General features: G+C 61.4%; 1 long non-coding RNA gene across 1 annotated transcript; it reads right to left on the bottom strand.

Moving 5' to 3' along the window:
* Window positions 1–10,526: 10,526 nt before the first annotated feature.
* On the bottom strand, window positions 10,527–12,817 carry LOC121016079 (uncharacterized). Its single transcript, XR_005784095.1, has 3 exons — window positions 11,662–12,817; window positions 11,172–11,325; window positions 10,527–11,037 (listed from the first exon to the last, which is right to left on the bottom strand). It is a non-coding gene; the product is annotated as an uncharacterized LOC121016079 (long non-coding RNA).
* Window positions 12,818–25,679: the final 12,862 nt, after the last annotated feature.

Raw genomic sequence — 25,679 nt, 5'->3', positions numbered from 1 at the left:
GGCGGGGCGTGTTTGAGGGTGAGGGAGGCCGGGGCCTGAAAGACCCATCAGGCAGAACCCATCTCAGGAGGAGCCCACTCACTGTCACCGCAGGCCGGAGAGGAGACCGGGTCTTTCACCAAGAGGTGAGCTCCCCGTCACTGAAGGTGTGCAAGCAGATGGTGAGTGGTCACATAGAAGAGACGTGGCTCGAGAGTGTACGTGGGCAGGGGTGGGGCGGTGCCTGGATGCACGGGCCCTTGTGTTCCTGTTGTTCTGCTGAGGCCCCGGGGCTGGGCACCAAACGGCTAGGTTAGGCTGGGCTTCCGGCTTCACGGCAACCTCACGCGACAGCCACACTCCTGCCAGCCTCACGGGGTGGGGTTGGCGGGGGGACAGGGGGACGCTCCCCTGGACAGGCTGCAGCTCCGGAACCCAGGGGCAGGTATTAATCATGGCGCAGGTGAGCGGTCAGGCAGGGCATTGGCACCCGGGGCTTGGAGCCGCCTAATGAGAGGGTCTGTCAAGCTGTGGTGCCTGGAGGAGGCGGTATTGATCCGGAGCCCTTGGCCTGGAGCTAATTGAGTATTCGCCCCAGAATTGCAGTGGCTGATTCCGTGTAAGGCCACATCTTTCACTGTCGCTTGGGAAATTGCGGCCAGACTGGGGCGCGGCGACAGAGGGAGGGGCGAGGGGAGGGGGAAAAACAGGAGGACGGGACAGAAGTGGCGGCTTTCCCTGCCCCTGGAAAACCCATCAGATCTGATAAGGCAGAGAGCGCCTCCGTCTCAGGACAGCCGCGTGTCCCTGGGGAGGAGCCACGTTACCCGTGTTCGCCAGGATGCGCTTGTGGGACTGCGGTTTTAATGAAGGAAGCTTCCAGTATCTTAGTCCAGGGCATAAGCTAATATGACTGCGCTCCTGTCTGCTCTGCCTTCCACCGCTGCAAGCGCGAGGTCCTAGCACAGCGTGCTCACGAGGGGTCGTGTGGCTTCCCAGGCCGGGAGTCGGGTGCCGGGAGCACCTGCCTGCACTGAGGCCGCGGGAAACGGGGCCCGGGGTCTCGGGCTCACAGATGGAGGCTCTCTCTGGCCACGGAAGGAAGCCGAGGGCCTGGCCGGGCAGCGCCGTGCCCCCGTGGCCGTCCCCCCGTGGCCCGTGCGCCTGGCTGACTGCAAGCCCAGGCTGTTCACCCTCACTCCTCGCTTGGGTGCAGACACGCGGCGCAGCTCCGGGGAGAGAAGTAGGAATGGATAGAGAGCACACGAGCCGCACACACGGAGCCGTGCTCAGCGGCGGGAGCGAGGACCGGCCCAGGGCCAGCGCGCCGAGGAGGGGACAGAAGACACTCTGTGGAGGGGTGTGGTGTGGCCTGGGAACCCGCAGCATCTTTCTGGAGTGCGGGTGGATGTGCCGTGAGGCTGGGGCTGTGCCACGAAGAGCCACGCAGTTTAGGGCCACGGGGGTGTCCCCGGAGAGAGCGGAGCAGGGGGCGATGGGAAGAGTGTGGAGTTTGCAGGACGGGGACAGGGTCAGAAGGCGACTCCAGGCAGGGAGGCCACAAAAGTGGCACCACCACCACCACCCAGGATGGGCGGCTGAGCCTCTGAGCAGGGGCAGTGATGGGAGCGTGGAGGCCAGGGCACTGATGGGGGAGTGCATGTGTGGTTGGGTGGGGGTCAGAGGAGGGGCATCTGGGGCAAGGGGAAGTGGGGGAGCAGGGCTGTGCTGGGTCTGGGTCCTGGGAGGTCCAGGGCAGCTGGGCTTAGGTTCAGGTGGGGGTGCTCAAGGTGCTGGTACTCGGGGCACAGGTGCAAGTGCTCAGGGCACAGGTGCTCAGGGTGCAGGTGCTCAGGGCACAGGTGCAAGTGCTCAAGGTGCAGGTGCTCAGGGTGCAGGTGCTCAGGGTGCAGGTGGTCAGGGCACAGGTGCTCAGGGCATAGGTGCAGGTGCTCAGGGCACAGGTGTTAGGTGCTCAGGGCACAGGTGCTCAGGGCATAGGTGCAAGTGCTCAGGGCCCAGGTGCAGGTGTTCAGGGCACAGGTGCTCAGGGCACAGGTGTAGGTGCTCAGGGCCCAGGTGCTCAGGGCCCAGGTGCTCAGGGCACAGGTGCAAGTGCTCAGGGCCCAGGTGCTCAGGGCATAGGTGCAGGTGCTCAGGGCACAGGTGTAGGTGTTCAGGGCGCAGGTGCATAGGCAGTGGAAGCAGAGAGTCAGGGAGGAGGGCCCCCCTGGAGGCAGCAGAAGCACAAAGCAAAAAAAAAGCCTGTGACCGAGAATCCCCGTCCAGCCCCTGGGGGTGAGCGTGATGAGAGGCGACCCAGTGCTTCCGCAAATTCTTGGTTCTGAGTATCAGGAGAGGGGAGGCCGGAGTTTCAATAGTAATTTATCTCAATGTAGGCTTTTAAACCTCAATTCATCACTGTCGTTGACAACACTCGGATTAATCTGCTGCTCAGCGTCTTGTGGTGGCTTCCAGCCCCAGCAGGATAAAGGGAACCGATACACATGAAGAACTGAATTTCAACTAACGCAAGCCCGTGCTAACTTCCCGGCACGTAACCCAGAAACCTCGCCTTCATCGCCCTTCGTTGTGGCCGACCCTCCAGGGGCAAGAAGCCCACAGACTTATTTATTTTTCCAGCCTCGGATTCAGCATCGGGGGCGTTTTAGGGGGAGGGGACCGGCAGGCCCTTGCCCCTCCCCCAAGCGGTCCCTGATTTTCGAGGAACGGGCGGTTGGTTCCAGAATGTGCTGGAAGTTTCTGGAGCACCTTCAACAGTGCTGCGGCATCTGGAAGTTGGCATCCTGTTCGGCTCCCTGTGGAAAGGCCGCGTCTGGCACCGAGGCCGTTGGCGGCTGCCCAGTTCCTGAGTCCCCAGTGGGGTTCGCGTGGGGCGCGTGGTCCTGGCTTCCTGTGGGGGTGGGGCCCTGACCCGGAGCCGTGATTCCGGTGAGGCGGTGGATTCACCCCTGTTCATGGGAAGAAGCCTGACCGACGGTGGAGGCCCACCCCTCCCACACCTGCCACGGGCTGCACGCCCCCCCCCCCCCCCCCCCCCGGGGGGGGCCCCCCCCCCCCCCCGCTGAGCCCGTCCCCTTGGCCAGCCGCACCCCGTCCCCACGACTGCCACCTCGTCCTGCTTCGCCCGGACCGGCTCAGCTCCTGTTCTCGGCACCCCTCTGGCCTGTGGCTCCCGCAGCCGGCGCCCCAAGGACAGAAGCGGGCCGGCTGCGCAGGGGTGCTCGCAGTCTCAGCAGCGGTCCGTGGGGGCCCACGATGCCCCACAGGCAGTGCCCACGTCTGCAGGGGGAGGGCGGCCGCGGCTCTAATCTGCCCCCAGAGGGTCTCCTCGTTCAGGCTGACGCGGCCGCCCGACCCGCCTGCCCTAGGCTCCCTCGCCTCGGCCTGCGCTGTTCTGGGCAAGGGCGGGGCAGACGCCGCTGAGACCCGCTCGTTAGCAGTCCCGGTCGCCGGGGCCTCCCCAGCTACGTGTGGCTGCCCCAGGCAGAGCCCCGTCTGAACCGGCCCGGCCGGAGCGCGGGGAGGAATCAGAAAGCTGACTGCACGCCCGGGACGGGAGGAGCCGCGGGTTCAGGCCTGGCGGGACCGTGCGGCTGTGTTAGCGACGCCTCGGCACAGTGATCACGGGGACGGTGGGGGCAGAGGCAGCGGCCCGTCTTCACAGGCGGGGGGCACGAAGCGGGTCCCAGGCGCCACGGGCTCCAAACCGGGAACCGGTTTCCCTGTGTCCGGCACCCCCACGGCCAGCCCACGGCGCAGGGAAATAGGTGGGGAGACTGCCGGCCTCGGGCTCCGGACCTGCTCTGCCTTCCGCTGGGTGTGTGACCTTGGGTCAGAGCCTCCTGGGATGCCTCAGCACGGGGGGAGGGGTACTCCCCAAAGCCCTTGCGAGCGCCCCTGGGACTGATGGTGCGGGGCCTCTGGCTCACGGTCACTCCCTGTGCGTGGCTGTTTGGCGTCTCAGACACCTGGCGGGACCTTCGTGCCTCGGGAGCCTGAGGGCCGGCTTCTCCTTGCCCAGCGCCGGGCGAGGTGCCCCGAGACACACCCTGTCTTGGCCACGCCCACTACCGCCTGCCCACCGAATGTCCGGGCGAGGCCAGCCGGGTTTCCTTTCGGCCGTTGTGGGCCCCCTCCCCCCCATGCATTCTAGCGTGACTGGCGCATAGTAGGTGTTCAGCGTATGTGTTAGCCAGGCTTCTCCAGGAAAACAGGGCCCGTCGGATGCAGATTCTCTAGAAAGGGCTTTGGTAGAAAGAACTGGCTCCTGTGAGCCCAAGTCTGCGGTGGGGCTGCAGGCCGGACGCCCAGGAGAGCCCGGGATGTGGGTGAAGGGCACGGGAGGCTGCCGGGGACATCTCCCTCGCTCAGGGCCCTGCCTCTGTGTTCCCTTCTGCTCCTCAGGGCTGGCATGAGGCCCACCCGTGTTAAATGTCCGTTCTGCCCAGAACCACCCTTGGGGAAACACCCAGAACAGGGAGCGTTCGACTGATGGTCTGGGCGCCTGTGGCCCAGCCGGGCTGATGCATAAAATTCACCACCATGGTTCACGTGTGTTGCATTGAGAAGATGTATCTGAGCCTCAGGTTTCTTGCCTGTAAAATGGCTCTAATCCTCACTTCTCGAGATTTTCGGGAGCGACAAATGGGGTGCTGGGTGGGAAGGCAGCCCCCACCGGGCCCTCAGCAGAAACCCCCCAGCTGTCATAGCCCCCAGAGCGCGGCAGCTGGGATGTCGGGGAGCAGCTGTGTTGCTGGGAGTCACGCAGGCTCCGGAAGCCGGAGGGCACGTTGTGGGGCACGTCGTCTGACGACGAGCACAAGCCTCCAGACACATCTTTACGCGGAAAGTGGAGGAATCAGTATAGTTATTAGGGGTGAACGGAGCTGGGGAACGGCACACCAAGTGCACGTTTAAGCAGAATCTTTTTTTTTTTTTCTTTTTAATGTTTATTTTTAAAGAGAGAGAGAGAGAGAAAGACAGAAAGATACAGAATCGGAAGCAGGCTCCAGGCTCTGAGCTGTCAGCAGAGGGCTGGGCAAGGGGTTCAAACTCAGGAACTGCGAGATCATGACCTGAGCAGAAGTCGGACGTCCAACCGACGGAGCCCCCCAGGCGCCCCGAGCAGAATCTTTTGCAAGAGTGCTTGTCTCTCCTGTCTTCGAACCGGGATTTCAGGGTTTGAACTCTGCACCTGGGGAGAAAGCCTGCGGCACCTACCCCGTCCCACCCAACTCTTGCCTTCAGGTGGCTGCACTGGTGTCTCCCAAAGGGCTCACCTCCCTGCACAGGCCGTGGGTGGCCGGGGCTGCTGATCCCGCCTCCTCGGCTCCTGCCCTCAGGGCTCTGCCACCAACCGTGGCCAGACACCCTGCTCGCCTGTGGATAGCCTCCTACTGGCCTTGGCCCCCCTCTTCTGGTCATCTGCCCTGGGGAGGGTTCATGGTGAGGACCGTCCCGTGAAAGGAGGCGCTCAGGAGGCGCTCCCAAAAAAGCCAGCGGGCAGAGCGCTGAAGCAGGAGAGGAAGGCCAGGTCCCCCTCACCCCTGATGGTGGCTGTGATTCCGCCCAGCAGCGGCCACCCCTCAGGTCAGGCCGCCAGGGCGAGGCAGCGGGGGTATTTATGTGCCAGCCCCACAGCCGTCAGGTGCCAGGCTGCAGACGGTCCACAGCTTCTACGTGAGATTGTCCTGTGTTCCTTTGGGCGATGTCATATCTGTTAAAACTCGCTACTGGGATACAAAGCAAGTTCTGTGTGAGAATCTATGTGGGAAAGGCGACCAGGGTGGTGGTGTCCAGTGTGAGTCTAGGAACTGAGAAATTGTGCAGTGTCCAACAGGCACACATGTCCCGTTAGTAAGAGTTCTGCTTGTTTATGTATGAAACAGAAATATTATCTTTGTTTCAGTTCCTGCGTACCGACCGTATTTTCAGCCCAGCTGTGGAGCGGTTAGGATATAAATATTTGTGACATTGTCTGGACCTCGTTAGCTAATCAAGGAAACTGTCAGGTATTTCTTTTGGCCTCGGAGTAATCGCTGGGAAGAAGTTACTGAGCCATTGGGCCCCACGAGCTGCGAACGTTCTAGAAGCTCTGGGTGGAGGGCTGCAAACTCACAGGCCCCCTGCCTGTCGGTGCCGCAGGCAGAGGCGCCTGGAGCAGCCCGCGGGCCGCCCTCCAGCGCAGACAAAGGGCCGTGTAGGGCTGGTGTGTGGCGAACACAGCAAAGGAGCCTGAGGGGACAGGGCAGACGCAGCTTCCACTCTGTCAGCGCTTCTCCAGCTGTCGTGTGCACAGGACCCGCCTCGGGGACCTCGCGGAATGCAGATTCTGCTCAGGGGTTCAGCGCGTTTAACCCTCTTGCGGCGTCTGTGGCCCCCACTCGGCCCACCTTCTGTGTCCACAGACTCCTCGTCCAGGACTGGCGTGGGCTCGTGGGGACAGTCCTGGAATCAGACGGCTCCGAGCCCCGTGCAGGTGGCACAGGTCAGCCTCAGCCTGCTTCCTGCGCGGAGGCCACGGAGAGACACAGGGCCCAGCCACGGGTCCCACCCCTCTGGCTGTCTGTGCTTCTTTAGAATCCACCACGTGGAAAGCGGCAGGCAACAGGGAGGGGTGAGGCGGGGAGAGAGCCGGGGGGACGGGGCTTGCCCACCGCACGGTCAGACGTCGAGTGGGAAACACCACCACCGGGGTGCCAGCCGGGGAAGCCCTGAGCACGCCCCGCGGCACACACCCCCTCCCCGTTACAGACAGGGAAGCCGAGGCCCCGAGATGAGCTCGTGGGTGTCGGGGCCAGGACTGGAGCTCGGGGGCGACAGACCCCACACCCAGGACACTGGCTGTCCCCAACTGCCACGCCCGGTTTGGGGTGGCCTGAGCTCCAGATGCTGGAGGCAAGCTGCCCAGATGCCGGTCCAGGTGTGGGAACACGCGCCTGTCTCCTGCAAACAAACGGCCAGCTGTCCCACCAGCACCGCTGGGTCTATGCGGGCGAGCAGGGAACTACTCACTGAAACCCACACAGGACAGGGTGGGAGGCCCCTCTGTGGGGGTGGGGGCGGGGGCTTTTGTAAACACAAAGCCCATTGGACTAGGGTGGGAGCCGGAAGTGTGGTGGCTTCTCATTGGCTGGGCTGTTGCTAGGCGGGGAGAAAAAATCCTCCTCCTGCTGAGGCGGCAAATCTTCCCCTTGGGTCCACAGTGAGGGGCGGGTGCGAGAGGCCCGCGCTGGTCTCCCTAGTTCACTGTAAGATTTCCCTGATCTCACACTTGAATGTGGGGCTCACTGCCGCAGGTGTTGGGGCACCTGCACACGCGGAAGCGGGGGGAGCAGTGGCGTCAGCGGCCCCGCTGGGCTGGCAGCAGGTGCCGCTGCCGAATCCACTCAGGTGGGGGGCTGGCTCCCACCCGGCCAGGCCAGGTCGGGGGGCTGTAGCTCCATGCCCGTGGGGCGTGCACCAGGGGCCCCAGACGGTCTCTTCGTGAGGGCTCCTAACTCGCAGGCCCCTCCCTCCCTCCCTTCCTCCATCATCCTTCCATCCATCCACGCATCTGTCTCTCCCTCCATCAGTCTACCCTTCGTTCCTTCTTCCTCCCTCCCTTCCTTCCTTCTTCCTCTCTTCCTTCCTTCCTTTCTTCTTCCTCCCTTCCTCCCTTCCTTCATCCCTCCCTCCCCTTCTATCCATCCCTCATCCCTCCATCCCTGTGAGAGCCACCGACACCCAGGAGCTGCCAGCTCGGGCTCTGCCCAGGGAGAAGGACTGAGTAAGGCCAGCAGCTCACTTGGGTTTGGCATCCTGTGGTTCCCACTTCCTAACCCTGCTGCTAACATGCTCCCACGCCCTTTGCAGTGGCACCTTACAGTCACTCCCAGCTAAAGATTCCAGATGTGTCCCTTTTCCCACTCGTGTGGGGCTTGGTTTCACGAACTGGCTATTGCACATTTGCTTTGGTTTACCGTCTTCTGCCGTCTGCCACGAGGGTCCTGTGTCCCGGCGGAGCGCTGGACTCAGGAAGTCGAACGGGCCCCTGGAGCAGCCCTGGGCCGAGCCCACCAGAGCCACACCGTCAGGAGAAGCAAGCGCTTGTGGCCTGTGGGGTTTGGGGGTGTTTGTCGCACAGCATTAACATCACGACAGCCGACCGATGTACCGTGGGAACTTCGGACGCTTATGTTAATTTCTGCGAACACCGTTTCCTCGTCTCTGAAAAGTGGCCGCCAGCACCTTGTGGCCCGGGCGTCACGGCTTATGGGCCACGACATGAGCCAAGCCTCCACAGGAGGCTTCCAGTAAGCGGTGATTTTAAATGTATTTTTTTTCAACGTTTTTATTTATTTTTGGGACAGAGAGAGACAGAGCATGAACGGGGGAGGGGCAGAGAGAGAGGGAGACACAGAATCTGAAATGGGCTCCAGGCTCTGAGCCGTCAGCCCAGAGCCCGACGTGGGGCTCGAACCCACGAACCGCGAGATCGTGACCTGGCTGAAGTCGGACACTCAACCGACTGCGCCACCCAGGCGCCCCCTAACAATGTATTTTATTTACCCCCGCATATTCCAGATGTTATAACTTTTACATATGATCACTATAGACATTATTGAGGTATCTTAGTTTTGTACTAAAGCTTTGAAAGTTCCAAATACATTTCATACTTAACATACTTAGTTCAGCTCAGACAGTCACATTTCAGGTGTGCGGTGGCCGCATGGGGCTGGTGGCCATCTGTGTGGGGACACAGCCCGAGAAGGAGCTCGAGGGGGCTCTGTGCTGTGTGGGGAGAGTCCCTGTTGTCTGCAAACCAGAGGCATTTGCTCTTGGATGCGTGTGTGCCGTCCGCACTCCCTTCATCTCTGATCATTCCCGGCGAGTACTCTTCTCTCCCGGCTTCTCCAGATGCTCGCTGTCTTTTAAAGTCGTGACTCGTGTCCCTCTTCCTCGGTGGGTTTTCGCCCTGCGGCTCACTTGTGCCCTTCTTCATTTAGTAAGTGTTTCTTAAACACCTTCTGCGTGCCAGCCACAGTTCCAGGCAGCAGCGAGGCGAACGTCTGTGTTCTCGCCGTTTCCAGTAAGGACCGGTATTTATGTCCTCAGGATTGTGGATGGTGGGAAGTGCTGTGAGGACAATAAAGTTGGCCTGGTGAGGAAATCACTTCTGTTACAAAGCACTAATTTATTCTTGCAGTTTTAAGTCCTATCTCCGTAAAGTTGATTTTATTTTATTTAAAAAAGAACATTTTTTAATGTTTATTTTTGAGAGAGAGAGGCAGACAGACAGACAGACAGGCAGAGAGACAGAGTGCGAGTGGGGTTGGGGCAGAGAGAGAGGGAGACACAGAATCGGAAACAGGCTCCAGGCTCCGAGCCGTCAGCCCAGAGCCCGACGCGGGGCTCGAACCCACGAACCGCGAGATCGTGACCTGGCTGAAGTCGGACACTCAACCGACTGCGCCACCCAGGCGCCCCTAAGCGGTGATTTTAAAAAGAAGTCGTTCGGCGAGAGCTGGATTCAACGGAAGGGCACCGAGCGCCCACTGCGGACGGCTCAGGACCGGGCACCGCCGGGGATAGACTTAAAACCTCTGCCTGTCACGTGATTCGTATTAGCCCCTCACAGGTCTCTGGGCAACAGTCAGGGCCAGGCTGGGGATGGGGCGGAGGTGGAGTCCGAAACCTCTCCGCCCGGCCCACCTACGTCCCAGCGCGCACACCCAGTAACTGGGCCTGTACGCTCCCTTCTTGACCATGGTTGACTCTCTTTTTTATGAGTTTCCGGGCAACAGAAGCAACTTGGCCCATCTTTACCGATCTCCTGACACTTCGGCAAGAGAGCGGGCCCTGGACGCTGGTAACATCAGCGATGCCCAGCGCTCCCGTCAAGGCCACGTTGTTGGAGACTCGCGGTGCTCTCTGGGCTGCTTCCTCCTCGTCCGCTGCTGCCGGAGTGCCCTCCGGGCCTGCACCCTGCCGCAGGGGCGGGGGCTCCGCTCTCCAGGTGCCGGGCGCGGATGAGCCCTGCTCCGTGTGTTCACTTGTTCTCTGCTGGTCAGTTCAGGGGCTTCTCGGGAACTGGAGGGGAGGGTGCATCGGGGCCCGCACTGCGGTCGGCCTGTGGGTGCCGGAGAGCAGCCGGGGCGGGGGTGTCGAGTGAGCTCCGATCGAGCTTCTGGGCTCCGGGCAGGTCTGGGGTTGGCCGCCTGCCAGCGTCCGTGAGGCCGCAGGCGGGAGGGGTAGGGGGTGGGGTCGGGTGCTGCCTGCGTGGTGTCCAGGGAGGTGTGCACACAGCGGGGGCTGCCACCTGTGCCACAGAGGACATTGTGACACTCGACGAAAGTGCCTTCCCCTGCCCCCGGCTCAGATGATGCTGACGTGTGCTCATTTTAGGGAATTCAAACAAAATAAAAATACGTCAAGGGCAAAAGGCACGAAGACTACCCAGACAAGGGGGCGCCTGGGGGGCTCGGTCGGTTGGGCGTCCGACTCTTGGTCTCAGCTCAGGTTGCGATCTTGGGTGCGGGAGTTCGAGCCCCACGGCAGGCTCTGTGATGATGGTGCAGAGGCTTCTGGGATCGTGTCTCTCCTGTTCTCTGCCCCTTCCCTGCTTCTCATATGCGCTCTCCCTCCCTTTCTCCCTCCCTCTCTCCCTCCCTCTCTCCCTCTCTCCCCTCTTCCCCCCACCCCGTCTCTCTGTCTCTCAAAATAAGTAAACTCAAAAAAGATTGCCCAAAATATTATTACCCAGAAACAACCCCGGTAACGTTGTGGTGAGCATGATTCCGGGCTGATTTTTCCGATTGATCTTTTTCCGATTGAGTTGTCTGATGGCCATCTCTGTGTTTTGAAATGGGGTCGGGGGAGGAGGCTCGTCCCCTCAGGGTCTGGAGTCCGAGTCTGGGCAGGAAATCACTGTGGATCGAGTCCCCGCAGCCCAGAGCAGGCGCTGGGGGCCCCCACCCTCGTTCTCTGCCACACGCCTGTCCGTCCGAGGGTCTGTCTGTCACAGCCGTGAGCCTGGGGGACGTCCTAGCTGGACTGCATAAATGAATAATTCAGTGAAAGTGGATAATTTCCATGGCAACCTTGCCAGCCGTGGCCTGCAACGCTGCCTCCCAGGGCCCGGTTTGCCCTAATAAAGAGACGAGTGCGTCAGCACAGAGCAAACTCACTTTTACGGGGCCGGGAAGGAAAGTAGGTCGCAGTAGCGGGCGGGGCTCGCAGAGCCCTGTGTAAGGACGTCGCACGCCCCGAGCCCACGGTGTCGGGGGAACTGCCCTTCCTGGCCGGGGAGAGGTGGTCGGTGGCCCCGGGGAGCCCCCAATTCTGGGATAAAGAAATTGGGAAACGGTCCGTCACTCCACAGCCCGCAAAGGGTCTGCGGTCCCCCTTAGGACGTCCCTGTGAGGTGAGAAAGGGAAACTGAGGCCCACAGCGTTGCCTCTTAGAACATTACCCTGACCACTGAGCTGGCGAGTGACGGAGCCTGGAGGCAGACCCCAGACCCACACGTGGGAGCTGAAGTCTGAAGGGGGTGCTCTGTCCGTCTTCCCGCTTAAACCAGGAGCTCACGTTAACCAGCTGCGGGGTGATTGTGTTTGGGGCCCAGCCCGGGTCTGGGGGCGCCCTCTGGGTGTGTCTGAGGCAGAGTGGAGGGGTTACCTGGGGTGAGTGCAGCAGGACTGGGACTTGGACCAAGGTCATGGTCAAGGCCAAGGTCAAGGCCAGAAGGTCAGGTCAGCTGTCCCTCTGTGGAACTTTCTGATGGTGCCAGATGCCCTCACTTGGGCAGCCAGAGCCGGCCTGCACCTCCAGATGGGAGGGGTTGGGGCACAGTCTCGCTGGGATCCCCGGGCCGCCAGAGGAGTCAGCGGAGAGCAGAGGTGCAGGAGGGAGGGGTCGGGGTGAGGACATGGGGCAGGGGGCAGGGCAGGACTGGGGATGGAAGCACCTGGGAAGGACACGGGGGCAGGCTGGGTCGGGAGCCCTCTTCGGGGCCCAGCCTCTCTCCTGGTCCCCAGGGTCAGCGGGGAAGCCCCAAGAGGCAGGTGCCCTGGACCTCCCACCTGTAGGGCGGGAGCACCTGCGTCTCCCTGAAATGCACTCACGGGCTCAGTTCCTCCCAGGAGCCCGCAAGCCCTCCGAGGTCATTCAGATGACCCTGCCCATGCTCTTCCTGATGGGGCACTTGCCCCTTTTCCTAGGGCTCCCCCTCTGTTGGCCAGACCTGAGGGTCGAGGGTGCAGGCTCCTTGGGTGTGATCTATAACCAACCCCATTAGTGGAGGGCAGGGAGAGACGGAAGACAGTGACATCCCTCCAGGCTGGCGGGGGACAGGTTTGATCTCAGGCAGCCGCCGGACGAGTGGGTCTCTGATCCACACCCCACATGGTGATGGTGTATGCGGAGGCTTCACCTGGGCTCAGTCACGCGGACGGTGCAGGTGTTCTCAGCCATGGCACTGGTCAAGGCGTTGTCTTTGGAGCAGCCTCTGGGAGCAGGAAGGGCAGGGTGGGAGGGGGTGAGCAGCCTGGAGTGCCCGAGGCCAGCCCTCGGCTCAGCCTGCGGTCCTCCCCCAGCAGCACTGCGACCCTGAGCAGAGAAGACGAGCAGGCTCGGGACTCTGGGCTCTTGTGACCTGTGAGGGGGCAGCCAAGTTCATGGTTTGTGTTGGGCTTTGGAGGGGCCTGGGCCAAGGTCTGGCCGGGATCAGGGCTGGGGTCAGGGCCGGGCTTCAGGCGGGATCAGGGCCAGGGTCAGTGCCAGGGTTCAGGGCCAGGGTCTAGGCTGGGGTTCAGGGCCGGAGTTCAGGACCAGGGTCAGGGCCAGGGTTCAGGGCCAGGGTTCAGCTGGGGTCAGGGCCGGGGTCCGGGCCGAGGTTCAGTGTGAGGGCCAGGGCTCAGGGTCAGGGCCAGGGTTCAGCTGGGGTCAGGGTCAGGGTCAGGGCCAGGGTTTAGGACCGGGGTCCGGGCCGGGGTTCAGGGCGGGGGGTTCAGGGCCGGGTGGGCCCACAGGAGACCTTAATGCCAATTGAAAACAGAGCCAAACAAAACAGCTCTCTCCCTTCAAGCTAAAAGTGATGGTGTGGGGTCAATAATTGGAGTCACAACTAGAGCCCCCATATATGGTGGGGAGAGGGCGAGGGGGTGCTGCCTCCCCACTTATTAGATGGCCCAGCACGGCTGCCCTGTCAGAAGGTGGGGCGAGAGGTCGGAGGGCATGGCGGGGGGAGGGTGCGGGTTCCGGGGTTTAACTGCCAGCCTCCCCCTTCAGTTCACATGTGCTCCCTCTGTCCAGACTGTTCTCACACCTGAGGACGGAGCTGGGCACCTGTTGGGGACCCCTCTCGGGCACCGCCTGCAGCCCCCTGGGCCTGTGCTTCTCCCAGCCCTGCTCAGGCGGGCAACCCCCAGGCTGTGCAGGTCAGCAGGGCCTGCCCCCAGTCCACAGCCTGAAGGCCTCGTCTGTTCCCACGTCCCCGAGCTGAGAATGCACTTGGGCACAACCCAGAAGTGGGGCCGTGTGCACACCCCACGGGCGCACCTTTGACCGAAGCGGGTGGGGTCACAGAAATGTGCTTCTTCTCCCCCACACCCCGGCAGTGCCCCCTCCCAGCCAAGCGGCTGGCCTCCTGCACAGGCTGCAGGCGATGCGTCACCTCTTGGCCCCCTGGACGCGTAGCATACAGCCCCGCCCCCTGGACCGCATGACCGCCCCGCCCCACCCAGGTCCTGCTCCTGGAAAGGCAAACAGGGTTTCCCAGATAGGGCTGGGTTTAGGGTCTTGGGATGGGAGGTGACCCTACACGACCGCAGTGGCCCTGAGTGCAAGCCCAGGGGTCCTCTCTGGAGTGAGGCGGAGGGAGATTCGGTCGTAAGAGGAGGAAATTCGGGGAGCGAGGCGGGATGCCGAGCCAGGAGTCCGGGAAGTACAGGGAATGTGGCTCTCGAGGTTGGAAAAGGCCAGGAGATCGGCTCCTCCAGAGGGAGTGCGGCCCCGCAGACCCCTGGGTTTGGCCGGAAAGACTGCTTCTGCCCTCCTGACCACAAGAGAAGAGCGGGTGTTGTTCGAAGCCGCTGGGTCTGGGCGCCCGTGGGGGTCCCAGTCCTCCGAAAGTGCTGGTACGTAAGCCTCTTCCTGCGCCCTGTGCTCTGCGGAGCCCAGGGCGAGACACAACCCAGACAGGGGTCGGCCGGCCCGCTTCATGCCCTCGGGCTCCGGGTCTCGGGGACCCCGGTGTGGACCTGCTCCATCCCCCAGCCAGGCAACCACACGGAGTCAGCGGCAGTCAGGCCAAGAGACGGTGTGAGTGCCCCTGCTCCTGAGTGGGGACCTGTCGTGGGTGTCTGGGTGCGTTTATGAAGGATGTCATTCTAGAACGTGCCCGGGGTGCCCGAGAGCCCTGTGCCCACTTCATGCTGTAAGTCAGCATTTGTCTGCAACGTAAATGTCATCCTCTAAGGCATAGCCCCTTTGTGCAGTACACAACCTGAACAACCATACAGGGTGGCCCTGATGAGCTGCTTGACCTTGGGCAAAGTATCTTACCTTTCTAAGCCTCTATTTCTTCTGTAAAATGGGAGTAGTGAGGTCACCTCCCTTCGTGTTTTCCTGAGGAATTGATGACATGACACAGGTGGGCTCTGGAATAAATACTTAGTAAACAGCATTGGTGTCATCATTGCTGCTGTTATTTTCAGAAAATAGCAGTGGTCCAGGCACGCCCCTAGAGCCCTGCCCGGGAAGCCCTGCCAGTGGAGGGGCAGGTGGCTGGCCTGAGGTCACACAGCCATCAAAGTGCAGAACCACATCAACTCAGACCTCCTGACCCCAGGGCCTTAGCGCTTCCTTCTCTAGGCTTCTATGCAGAAGAGGGGGGAGGGGGAGAGGAAGGACCCTGGGAGGGGCCCGAGAGGGGCTGGCACTTGAGCCGGCTGGATGGCAGCCACAGGAGAGTAAAATGAAGTGACAGTCCTCGAGCGCGGTCTCTCTTTTTCCAATTCAGCTGTGTCTGCCAGCAGCAAATATCATCATTTCAGGCGGGGCGGGGGTGGGGGGGAACCGCTGCTTTCGGGAACCTTTGTCACACGGGCGTAAATCTCTCACGGCTTCCGTCTGCTCTGGCGAAGCCATTCCTGTAAATTACACTACGCGCCCAGCTCCCACCCTCGTCCCGGGCGTGTATGTTCTATTTGTCGGTGGCCATCAGACGCGCTCCGACTTGATTTGGGGCCTCTCCCTCCCCGTCCCCGCGTGGGTCAGTTTGCCAGCCTGGAAGAACAGGAAGAGCGAACATAGCGCCGTGCTGGCCGGGACAGACTGGGCGCCGACCCCGCGCCCGGCACACCGTTCGTCTCGCACCTGACGCTCCGAGGGAGGCCCGTGTCCACGAGCGGCTGATGCTTCTGCTGCCCCGCTGACTGCAAAGTCGGTGGCACACGGGGCACCGGTGCGGGCTCACGACACCATCCGTCCGCTTCCCGGGTGGCCTCCCCGCCCCGGGGGCCTCCGCTGAGGGTCCCTGATGGCTCCGTCACTGGGGCCTGACGCCCAGCCCTGTCTCCCACGTCCTGCCACCTGCAGGAGATCCAGCCGCGGGCTGGGGTGCCCCTCAGATCCGGCAAGTTCTTCGGGACTTGGGGGTGGGGAGGGCGGAGGGCAGGGGCGTGGCTCAGATCTTACAGCGCCCGGGGGGCCTCTCAACAAAGAGCCAGACACCCCACAGTGTCCACGGCCTCGAGGGTGGCACACCCTGGTCCCAGTGGGGGCAGGGACCCCGCTGACCGTGGTCACGGCAGGTGCCTCCCCGGTGCCGCCGCGTTCCGGGCATGGCTCCCGGTGCCGTCCGAGGATCCACCCGCCTGCTCCCTTAAATCCACAACAGCCCAGGGAGCAAAGTACTGTTTTCACCGCCCCCCGTTTTACAGATGCAGAAACTGGGAGGGTGAGGGTTGAATACTTTGCCCCAAATCGCAGGGCTCCAGAGCTGCAGGGCTGGGCCTGGCATCGGGGCGGCCTGGCGCCGGGGCCGGGGGCGGGGGCGGGGGGAGGTGGTTCTCGCCTCCGAGAGCCACGCAGCGCAGACCTCAGAGCCGCCCGGGCCACGAGCAGGCCCTGGCTCTGATGCCCAGTATCCACGTGACTTTGACAAGCCACCCAGCTGCCCTGAGACTCAGTTTCCTTAACGGTTCCCCGAGGGATCCTGCATTAGCTTCCCGGGGCCACGAGCGTGCTGGCCGCCAGCAACAGGAATTTATTCGCTCCTGGCGCTGGAGGCCAGAGTCCAAACTCAGTGTGGGCAGGACAGCCTCTCCCACAGGCGCTGGGAGAGGGTCCTTCCCTGCCCCGTCCAGCTGCTGTGCCCCACGTGTCCTTGCCTGTGGCCGCGACCCTGCATCTCTGTTCACCTTCACGTGGCCTGTCCCCTGTGTACGTGTCTCTGGTGAGGACACTTGTCACTGGATTTAGGGGTAATCCAGGATAATGTCACATTGAGATCTGTGATTTGACTATATCAGCAAGACCCGCTCGTTTCCCACTGAGGTAACGGCCACAGGCTCCGGGGGTCGGGGTGCAGACACCTCTCTTTGGGGGCCACCAGTCCCCCCACGGCAGATGCCGACGCCCGCGTCAGTGAGCGGGATTGGAGCGCCCACGCAGACAGGATGGTCAGGAAATCTCAGAGGAGGCCCCGCCCCCACCCCGACACAGGGTGCTTGGCATGGCCGCCCCGGTCTGGGGCCTCGTTGCCCAGGACCTTGCGGGACATGCACCGTGGCGGTCCTAAGCCCTTGGGTCCTGGGACGTCCACGGCCGCAGCGGGCCCTGCTTCTCCAGACGGCCCCTCCGTGCGGGGTTGGGGCACGGCGCCTGGGGCTCCACGTAGGGGAGAAGCCGCCTCATGAGGGGCCCTGAGAGGCCCTGCTTCTGGGAGGATGCACCACCTCTGCCCTGCAGGCACTTGGCGGGTGTGGTGGGCTCGCAGCCCACGGGCCCCACGGAAACCTGTCCTTGGGGTCAGGCTGAGTCGCAGGGGAGCAGAACGGGTAGCAGAGTGGACCCTGGGGACCTGCGTCGGGGTCTGGGACTCGTGTCGCAGCCTCGACGAGCTCGCCCGATCCCATGAGGCCCTATTAATGCCCGGGGGGCGGTGGCGGGAGCTCTCTGCCCCATCTCTGCAGCTGTTCTGTAAATCCAAAAGGGTATCAAAATATTAAAGTTTTGGAAATTCTCTCTCACCGCTCAATCAGTTCGGGGTAACTAAGGACAATATTTCAGGACCAGGGGTCGAGGAATACCCGGATTGCCAGTGACCTGGACTGTTCAACACAGGTGAGTGTCACAAATTAGATGAGAAACAAATGAATAACGGAGCGGCAGTCAACGTGACAGGTGCTGGGGTCTGCGGGGGCCTCGGGCTCAGGGCGGCCCCTGCCCCCCTCCTTCCCAGCAGGCACATGGCCTTGTTCGCCCGGGTTCCCCACCCCCCTCCCCGGAGCCCGGTCCCGAGCCTCCCCCCGCCTGTCCGGCTGCTCGCCCGCAGAAAGTGCCAGCCTGAGACGGGGGTTCGAAAGGTGAGTCACAGGACCACCTGAGGTCACGGTCTGGAAGGGGCTGGCCCGGCCTATGGTCCTCACCCCGGGAAGCCCGGGGAAGGGAAATGGGGAAGCGGAGTCTGCGTGACAAGTCACAGAGCTGGCCCTCTGACCGTGGGAAGGCAGAACCCCACGCCTGCCGGTCCCGGAGGCTCCGAGTGCATGGCTGTGTGGGCAACACCCATCACCTGTGACGACGTGCAGGGTCACTGAGGACGGCTTCTCCGCGCCCGGATGGGGCCTCGAGCCCTCCAGACCAGCAGAAGGATGAACGAGCTCAGCACGCTTTTAGTCTTCGGCATCTGGTTCCCAAAGACCAGTCGGTGTGGGGGAAACTGAGGCAGCATGGCCGTTTGTCCTCAAGTCGCAGGACAGGCTTCTCTGGAGCACGCTCGGGCTGGCCAGGTGGCCGGACGGCCGACCCGGGAGGCCGGGGTGAGGCTGACTTCCAGGCCGGGTCGGCCGCCGGGAGCCAGCCCCCTCTGGCGGGCAGAGGCGGGTGGAGGGCACCAGGCAGCCCGCGCGCGCCTCACCCCCCCGCCCCCCCATCACATTACCTCACCCCAGGGGGTGTTTCCGGGCCCATTATCACACGCGTGGTCGGCTGGATCTCCATTTGTCACCGCAAACATCAGGCATATGGTAATGGTCCCGTAAAACATGCCCTGTTGGGTCTTAATGTCTATTTAATGACACCTGCTATGAAGGCTCCCGTAACTGAACTCCTAATGGGAGATGTGGGGATATTAGCCCGGGGAAGGCGAGCTCTGTCGGCGGCCGCGGCCTCTCCCGGGAGGCTGAGCCGCTGGTGGGGGTGGGGGTGCAGGGTTTGGCCCCGGGAGGGGCTCAGAGGAGCTGCCCCAAGCACCCCTCTTCTGCCGGGGCCCCGAGGGGGTCACAGAAGTGGCTCCGGTCGGGAAGCGTGGACTACTGAACCTGATTTCCAGTCTCCCTTACCGACCCTCGATGTGGCCCCAAACAACGTCACGCCCTCCGCTCCCCGTTTGCGGCACGTGAGGGCAGGAGGTCCCGGGGGAGGGGGATTGATTCATCGTTTATCCCTGGCCTTCCCAGGAGCTGGACACGTTCCCTCCCCCCCCGCCAAGGACCAAGTGGTCCTTCAGTCTCAGAGAGGCGGCCGGTCTGCACGGTGAACAGAGAATGCACTTGCCTTCCGTTCTCCGGACATAGACCCTCACTCACGTGCTGGCTCGTCGTAAGCTGGGTTAAATACTGTGATGTGCCCTGGTCGGACGCTGGGGTCTGGTTCTCCGCTCCCCGAGTCTGCGTTGGCTCGAAGACAGTACGATGTGGCCGGACGTGGCCCCGCATGACGCAATGGGCCCCCCTGGGGCGTCCCATCCCCTGGAACCTTCAGGTGACCCTGTGCACGGGCAGAGCACATAACAGCGTCCCGGTGAGAGCCGCCCCTCGGAGCCCTTTCAGAACCCCGACCACAAAACTGCGAGCAAACAGAACAGTTGCTTGGGGCGGTTTGTTTCGCCGAGGTGAGCGAGAAAACTCCCCGTGATGAACAAAATTCAGCCCTTGTGTCACAGTCGGAGACTCTAATCACCACCCGGACACGGGAGCACCCACGGGAGTTTGCCGGACCGGCCAGGGAGGAGGGAGTTCAGCGGGGGGAGGGGGGCATGGTGCTCAGAAAGGCTAGGAGGTGTCACGGGAGGCCCCTTGGGTCCCGTCCAGATGCCAGGACAGGGAGCTTGGGGACTGCGGGGACACCCAGAACCACTGGCTGCAGACAGAGTGTCTCCCTGGAGTACGAATTCAGGCCATCAGCAGGGGGTTCAAACTCCTGTCTGTTGAAACCAACGAGAACGTATCACGTGATGTTTTTAAGGCTTGAATTAGATTCAGACGCATTTTGCGCCTTTCCAAGCTGTGCCGGGGCCTCCGTGGAGGGGCAGCATTGGTTGTCTGGGCCCGATGCACGGAAACCTCGAGGGGCTCTCGGGGGGTTCTCGCCTGGAGGAGGGATGTGAGCAGACCCACGGTGGGAGGATCTGTCTGGAAACAAGTGTGGGAGACTGAAGGCAGGAGGCCTCAGAAACGGGGGACGGCCCCGCGAGACAGGAGGACGGCAGGGACTGGAGGAGCCCACGGACTCGGAGCCCACGGCACTCCCGCCGGCCTCTCTCCCCAAGAACATTCCCTCTGGCCTGGATCGGAGGCCCCGCCAAGTGTCTGACATCCTGTGTTCCCCTCCCCGCCCTGTCGTGCCCTGTGGGCACAACATCAGCGACGCTGGAGGCGTGCCCAGCGCTCTGCTTCTTTGCGGTTAGGAATGCGTTGGTCCACGTGGAGCGCGAGGCCCCCGGAGAGTGGCTGAAGCAAGTGCTGCCCGGAACTACGCGGGAACAGGGCTGGAGCAGGTGCCCAAGGAGGGCGTCCGAGGTCAGGGTCGTCCCAGGCGCGTGGCTTCATCGGGCCCGGGTGGCTGGATGTCCTGAATGCGCGTTTCTGGCGAGACGGCAAACGAGCAGTGTCTCTCGTGAAACTCTGTGCCTTTATTCAGGAAGGAATGCGCTCACCGAAATTTCCATCTGCTCTCACGGATGGGAACCGAGGTGCGCGGCCCCCGTGGCCACGAGGGAACCCGGGAAGGCGAGCCTTCCATCCGGATGCATAGCCACCCCAACAAAATTGGGGTCCTCCTAGTAAAGAAGGGGATTGTGGGTATGGGGTGGGCACCTGGCTGCATCTGGTATAACGCACATCGGTCTGTGTCATTCGGGCAGCGGTCCCGTGATGTCATTTTACGGATGAGGGAATTGAGGGACAGGCAGGTCAGGTCATGTTTTCCCGTAGACGACGCAGTAGATGGAGGAGCTCGTGGTAAAATGGGGGTGGGGGTGGGGACGGGGGTGGGACCGCGCATTGGTTCTTGGGCTTTGCTGCTGTATCCCCATCACCTGGCACAGTTACTATTTGGCTCGGTGACCGAATGCTTCGCGGACGACCCGGTAACACTCTGTGCCCATCTCGCAGCCGGCCTCCCGCTCCTCCTTCTCGGTGGAAGGAGACCCGAGAGACTCCCCACCCCCGCATGCCGTCCCTCTGGGCCGGGTCAGCCTGGGAGGACCAGGTTCAGGCGACCGCCAGCCCAGCCGTGTTCGGCCGAGAACACCAGGACCTGATGAGGTCTGAATTGTTCCAAGGAGTGTTCTTAGCAAGTTGTAAATATACCTCCCCACGTCCCATCGTTGTGCATAATTGATACAGCTGATGAAAAGCAATCATGATCCCGTGAATCATTTCTATTTACGAGAACATTTCATACCCCGTCTTCCAGAAGGAGGCACAAAACACACTTTAAAGGAAAACGTATTTGATACTGACATATGGTAAGACCGTACCGTGTTCCGCTTCCTCGCTGGCTCCTGGTATGTGAGAAAGAAGAAGGAAAACTCGTAATTACTGTAGATTTTATCTTATTTTTTTCAATACGCGCAGATAATTTCTTTTAAGTATAAACGAGGGCATTTGCAGAAATGACGATCTGCAAATCTCCACTTGGTTTGCCTTAGGATAAGAAACGTGGCCGGTACTTGGGATGTGATTATTTGCTTACAGGCCTGTCTGTCTCGCTTAAAGAAACAGAATGAGTCTCGTGCTAATTTATAGCCACCCCACGCTTGACCTCCATCACTCCTGCTAAGGCTGAGCACAAGCGTCTGTGTGTTTAGTGTATGAACTTAGGGAATAAGCCTTCTCGAAGAAATCCCAAATAACCCTGACGGGGGGAGTCTTTCTTATTTCCAGTGATTGTCTCTGTGACAGTCGGGCTCATGGAGTAAGTGTGGGGGACTTGAACAAGCAGGGTTGTGTCAGTCAGCAAATGCAGCCGTGCTGTGTAACAAACCACCCCGAAACGCAGTGGCTTAAAGCAAAAAGCGTTTCTTCTAACCATGGATGTGAGGGTTGATGGCAGTACAGCTAATCTAGGTTAATCTAACTCAGGCTATAGGTCAGCGGGGCAGGGCTCCAGGCTACGGGGTAGACGCGGGTCTCTTTGCCACGTTTCTCCCGGGCCCCGTCTGAAGTGGTGTCCTCGACCTGGTGCGTAATCTTCTCCTTGAATCACAGGAGTTACAAAAACAGCGACCTCAGTTGCACAAGGTCCTTGCAAGCCTCTGGTTGCATCACGTCTACTAACATCTCGTTGGCCCAAACAAGTCACAGAGTCAGGGAGTGGGGAGGGCCGTGGGGCTGTGATGTGAGTAAAATCTGTCACAAAGCAGTGACGTGTTGGAACCCAAGATTCAGTCTGTCTCCCAGGAAGCCACAGGGTAGAGAGTGGGGAGCAGATCAACGGAGGAGAAGCAGAGGGGATAAGCCAAGCTGGGGAGCAGATGGGCGCGTGTGTGACGCACGCAGGCCGCCAAATGAGGTTTTAGTTCCCGAGGGACAGGGCGCACATGTCCCAAAGACCCTCCAGGTGGAAAGGGCAGAGCAGCACACCCCTCCCCCGGTGGAAAAGCAAAAATCTGTCGTTTCCCCACCATTCGTTGGTCTTAGGTGAGCAAAGACCCACGGCCCCATGGCGGCCGTCCAGGACGCCCGCGCGCGCTGTGCGCCTCCTATGCCAGCTCTCTCCTTGCGCCGTGGCCACCTGGGCTCTGCTCCCGCGGCCCCACTCTTCTCGTCTGTCCCGCGGCCCCGATGCCTCCGAGTCTGGCAGGCACTCGCCAGACTCCCTTGTCCGCCTGTGGCGCCCCCGCGGCCTCTCCCGAGAACCCCCGCTGCCCCAGGATCCTGCTTTGTGACTCATTTACATTCCCCTCCTGTCTCCCGGAACATTCCTTCCCCGTGTCTTTTCCTGGCTCCTCGGAACGTTCGTTCGTTCGAGGGGGAGAATGTTGGCGGCGGAGACGGAGGGAAGTGCTTGGCAGTAAATGGCCCAACGTCTTGCCTTGGAAGCGCCTGCAGCCTCCCGCTAACAGCGTCTGCTGTTCCATGGGGTCGGGTGGATGGCGGGCTTCTCTGTGACCTGCGGCCGCACCTGAGCAGTGACCCCACTCCAGCGTCCACGCATAAGTGCAGACGTAAGCTCGGTGGCACTGGCCACGGCATTTCCACCCTTCTGAGCCCCTGGGAACAGGCTGGTGGCTAAGTCACCTCCACCTAGGGTGTGGCAGGCGGGGTCTGCACGCAGGCGGGGAAGGGGCCCTGAGCCCCTCTGCACGCCTGCCCGCCCCAGCTCCTCCCCACCCCCTCACCCTGCACAGTTCAGCACAAACGCCACTTCCTCCATGAAGCCCTTGCAGATTCTCCTGCAGGAAACCACCCCGTGGCCTCTGCACCGCAGCCCCACCTCTGCGCCTCTTCTGGAACATTCGTTACCGTCCAGCTCGCTCCGCTGTTTCTTCCGTCTGCGCTCACGTGCTTCCCGGCCTGGCTGTCGGTTCCTCACCGGCCGCCGGGAGTTCGTTCCAAGTTTTGCTTTTCCCTGGTACTTAGCCAGTGATTCGAGTGGAGGGGGTCCTCGATAAATAGTCGGGTAATGATCGCATTGTGGGGGGAGTGGCGATCTGAGAAGAAATCCGATCCGGGCTTAAAAGCTCCCGTCTCAAGCTTGTGGCTTTGGAAGAGAGGAGAGTAAAATCAGGTTTTATTGAATCTGTCTGCTCTTTGCAGAGTTATTTCGTGGTCTCTTTCATTGGGCCAATTACATTTATGAAGATGAATTATGACAGGCGAGAACCACTTGCATGGATTACTGTGTGCTAACTGTGTAATTAGCGGCCAGCGTCTAGGAGGGGAGTTTGTTGGATATTTCCATCAGAAAAAAATAAAAAAAACCAAAACACATTACGATCCATAAAAAACAATGAGCAATGATAATTTCATTTTTATTGGTCATTTTAAAACATTCACTGATAATTTCCCCCGTGCTTAATAGGCATATGCTTGCCTCCTTCAAAATATGTCCATAAGCTTGTTGCAAAAAAACAGTCTTACATGATTGTTCAGCTTCCTCCCCTCGTGAAAGCCAGAAGGAAGTCTTCCAGAGGCAGAAGGTGTGGGGTTCGTGGAGGGCGTTCACACGAGTCAGCGGGTCGACAGGACCCTTCCCGAGGGTGGACTGAGCGTTGCCCTTTCACACCCGAGGGGGTTGAGCCTCCGTCGGGCATCTGAATTAAAGCAGGATGAGCCCCTGTGACCCGTCTGGTTTCCCGTCCTTTCCATCGGTAACCAAGAGGGGACTTGAGGTCCTTTTGGGGGGGCGGGGACCCCCAGCCCAGGCCAAAGGGAAGCACACACCAAGTGAGAATAAATGGTCACCGTAGGAGTGAGTGCCCCAGGCGGGCTGAGTGCTGGCTGCGTGGCTGGGCGGCTGGGACGGGGGCTCTTGCCACGTCCCGCTCTGTGTGGTCCCCGCAGAGACCGCGCACCCCCCACCCCTAACTCCGGCTCTCGCGACCAGAAGACCAGGGGCCAAGGGGAGGTGGTCACGGCCTCCAGACCATCCCGGTTCAGGAGGGGAACCGCCTCCGTGTTTCCAGAACCACCGTAGGAAGGGATCTCACTCTTGCCGAGCGGAAGTTAAATCCCCCACGTGGAACGTGTCTCCTTCTCTTCTTGCTCCCCTTGCCCATCCCCCACGGGGCTCCGGCCCGTCTCTGACCTCTGCGTGCAAAGCCAGAAGCCAGCACGGACGGGAACGGAGATGGCTTGGGAGGGAGGCGCCCACTCACCGGCCTTCAGCGCGAGCTTCTCTCCGGAGACAAGACCCACCCTCTGCTTGTGTCGTGAAGCCTGACGAACCCTCGGAGTGTGTGTGTGATTACGTGTGCATCTGCATGTGTGTGCGCATGTGCGTGTGGTTACACGTGTGTGTGCACGTGTGCATGAGTGTGTGTGCACGTGAGTATGCACGAACGTGTGTGTGTGCGTGTGTGTGTGAACACGGGTGTGCACGTGAATGTGTATGACCGAATACCTGTGTTCCCGTGTCTCCAGAAGTCCCCAGGATGGGAGGACGGGGCCCCCCTCGGAGCGTCAGGTCAGGCTGGACGGTGGCCAGCGGGCAGGTGGGCCACGTTCTGCGTTTGTCCCTGGCTGTGCCCCGGGTGCACGTGGCCGCTCCCTGAGCCGAGCGTGTCTGCCACGTGCTCGCCAGCACCGGAGGCTCGTCTGGGACGGAGACCCGGGTCGCTCCTCCCCCGTCCCCCCAGCAGCCTCCGCTCTGCCGGCCCCTGTGGTTCCCGCAGGCAAAGTCACGGCTGCGGCCCGGCGCCCGTATATTCAGTCAGCAAACGTTTAATGAGCACCTAGTGAAGCCAGTGGGTCAGGGCCGTTAATCAGGAACCGAGTTGGAATCCCAGCCCTACCGTCCCACCCTCTCTCTCGGAACCCCGTTTGCTTATCTCTTAAATGGGCGTAAACACAGTACGGGCCTCGGGAGACCGATCTGGGGAAGCCAGCGGGATCACATTTTAAAGCCCCCCTGGCTCTTAGCTGCCGTTACTGGCGTTGACGTTGTCACGGTCAAACCAGGTGTCAGGCGCCCACCCCGTGGAGGCTCACAGTCCGGCAACGGCAGGTAGGAAGGGCGCCCGTGATGGGGAGCAGCTTGCGACGCGTCAGATGGTGGAGACGCCCACCATTTCTGCCTGGGGGGCAGAGAAGGCCGACGGAGGAGGCAGGTAGCTGGGCCGTGAAGGATGTTTAAACGTTCGGAGTCAGGGACGGGGAGGAAAGTCATCCCAGGAAGACAGAAGAGCGTGGAAGTCCAGCCGTCTGAGGCGGCCGAGCAGATTGGGGATGGCGGCCACGAAGAGGACGGTTGTGTGGCCGGATTACAGAGAGCCTTGAATGCCAAGCCAAATGGGGCATCTGGATTTAATTGTCTGGGCCGCGGGAGTGGTTCCGGCGTCTTAAACAAAGGAGCAGCAGATCGGATCATTGCCAGCGGTACGACTTGCCATTATAACGGTGAATACGTCTACCCAAGACTAAGGAAGTTGGCAGGAATAAGCGGCCAGATTTTCAGTGCTCTGCCTGTGAGCCCGCTTCCTGCCTCAGGAAAAGGGGCCAGGAAGGGTGACGTCACGGGAGCTC

The sequence above is a fragment of the Herpailurus yagouaroundi genome, unplaced genomic scaffold (genome assembly GCF_014898765.1).
Source record: "Herpailurus yagouaroundi ecotype Mexico unplaced genomic scaffold, PumYag 208, whole genome shotgun sequence".
Taxonomy (NCBI): Eukaryota; Metazoa; Chordata; class Mammalia; order Carnivora; family Felidae; genus Herpailurus; species Herpailurus yagouaroundi.
This window is presented reverse-complemented; position numbering and strand designations above follow the sequence as displayed.